The following is a 2,867-nucleotide window of genomic DNA, read 5'->3' on the forward strand; positions in this document are numbered from 1 at the left end:
ATTGTATATTTGTTATCGTTACACAGATAGATTAACCAGAAACTTAGGGAGCTGTCTAGTTCTTCTTTTGTAACCATTAGGGGCGTATTTGGTGTTTGTGTAGGCTGATACGTTCCTCATTTTTTACTTTAAAATGATGGCGAACGGGAATTTACGTCCGCTGAAAAAGAGCAGCAAGTCGTGCGCAAAACAGAACAACTAAGTCATAAAAGACAGTGACAGCTTTAACAGCAGCAGCAACAAGAACAAGAAAAATAGCGTGCGTGAAGTCTTTCACCACTACCACCATTATCGCCAGTGGCAACAGCAAACCTACCACCGCCACCAACATCATTAACGAAAAAGATAACAAACGAAACGAACGACGCATATCCACTCATAGCAATTTCGCTCAAGCTACAACATAAGTAAGCGAAGATATTGTATCAATGAAAATAAAGTGATAAGTGCAAAATGTATGCTGCAGAAATATGGGAGAAATGTTGCACTAAATATACTTAGATCTGGAGTAAAAAGTAGACAAGGTGAACAGGCAACATACCAGCAGATGGAAAAATGTTTACGACCGGTTTGCAGAGCAAAATCTATATAGCTAGGGGTAAAAATATGGGATTATCGAAGTGAGGTTCACTTCAGAAGAGGAGGCCAAAAATAACCGAACAGCCACCTTAACGAGTGGCGTAGTCATCCTCATTCCCATCTACCTTAGCCGACGCGTATTCAAAGTAAGAATACTAAATATATCACCAGAAATAAACATCTGCTGGTGTTTGGCTGCGGACCACTTCGAAATAGAAGACAAAATCACTATTCTGCGGAGAAAGACAATACAGAAACAAAACCGGTTAGGACAGTGTATGCAGTTATTAATCCAGACAGATCAGCAAAGTGTCGAGGCTATCCCGGATTTCCAAGCCTAGTAGATAGTACAAAGCTTCACGTGGTTGTTGGGGACAGAAGGTCGAGATGTCACCTGTGCAGAGACACAAATGACCTCAAAAGAAATTCATCTTTGCTACTTAGGAGTTTTGACCCGTCGGAAGAATGAATAGGCTCCGTATCATCCTTCTTTTTAGACAAAATACATCTTTCAGATAGTCATACAATGCGTTCAGGTTGTGAGTGTTAGTAGCCAGTTCCAATTCTTGCGCTTTTTTGGCTCACCAAGAATTTTTTATCTTACGCAATTTTTTTCTGGGCACTTTTCTTAGAGGAAATATATAGGCATCTGGGGGTGATTGTGAGTTTTGTTTCAGATTCATGCTTTGAGTATTTTGTGCATAGTTTCAAGGAGAGGCTTGATTTGAAAATCATTCTTATCGAACAATATTAGTGCTTGCATTTTCCGAATCCTAGTACTTCTTGATTCGATGCTTTCAAGAATATTGTGCCACAAAACTTCTGGATCTTTGCATTCCTTATATTTCCAAGCTTTGATTTTAGATGCATATCGTAATTTTTTTTACAACAGCAACAACAGTAATAATAATAATAATAATAATAATAATAATAATAATAATAATAATAATAATAATAATAATATTGATTGCAAGTGTTATGTACATTGTTTTGTCTTGGTATAAAAGATGGGCTACAACAAATATTCTGCTCAATACCACAGATTTGCTTGTCAGTTGTTTGACCTTAGCCAGTTGAGCATGTTCCTTGGTGGCTGACGATATGTGCATCTCTGATGACGAGCAGAAGTAGTTGGGGAGCATCATAGCCATGTGTTGAGAGGAATCCTTTGGAGTTTGAATAATTCACCTTTGGAAACATGGGTGTTTTGCTCAACATCCTTAAACAACCCTTATTCAGGGACCTTTTGAGCGGGTAGGCTACTCGACCTGAAGAAAATTCTAGCTGCAAGGTCATGCGCTGTTTATCTTGATATGAGATCACGATGTCACGCACATATGGTTGTGATGCACGTGCCTGGTGTGCACTTATCAGACGGGTAGTCATGATGGGTATATTGGGCTTCGTATATTTTACCCCCGGGTCACTTTAATGGCATGCACTGCTCTCTCACTCAATAATAATAATAATAATAGTAAATTCTGGTGTAGCCAGAAGCCTTTGCATGGACAGTATATACTTCGGAGCCGAAATGCCAAAGTAGACCAAGCAAGAATCCATCAGTGGCTGAAATATTCTGGACTAAAAACAGAGGCTGAAGATTTCATATTGGCCGCACAAGATCAAAGCTTGCTTACCAAAAAAATAGTACTAATAGGCAATTCCTATCATAGTAGGCGTATTAGGTTTGATAAAAAAATATTCAGATAATTACATAGCAAAAACACCAGGACTAACAAGTATATATAATATACACAAAATAGCACTACTAGGCACCGCACACATCCTGCGTAAAACAATTTCAATAAGAGCATCGCAACAAACCACAGCACAGAGCCAAGACACACAGAACTGCGCTCGGTAGTGAAAATACATGATCAAAAGAAGACTACTACTACTACTACTACTACTACTACTACTACTACTACTACTGCTGCTGCTGCTGCTGCTGCTGCTGCTGCCGCTGCTGCTTCTACTAACAACAACAACAACATTTGCCCTCATGGTTTCTGATCTTAACTGATTGTAAGTTTTATCATGTACAATTCTTGTCTTGGTATAAAAGATATGGTTGGAATGGCTGTGAGTGGTAGAATGGGAAATGAATGGAATGCCTGCTGTATTTTGTTGTAGTTACCCACTCCTAAAAAAAAATGAGGAATAGGCCTCTGTATATATATATGCATAAAAGATGTGCTGCAGCCAATATTTTGCTCAATATAACAGTTTTGCTTGTCCGTTACTTGACCATGACCAGTTGAGCATATTCGTAAATGGTTGCCGACTTG

Source organism: Octopus bimaculoides, chromosome Z (assembly GCF_046866305.1).
Source record: "Octopus bimaculoides isolate indiv1 chromosome Z, ASM4686630v1, whole genome shotgun sequence".
NCBI classification, from domain to species: Eukaryota; Metazoa; Mollusca; class Cephalopoda; order Octopoda; family Octopodidae; genus Octopus; species Octopus bimaculoides.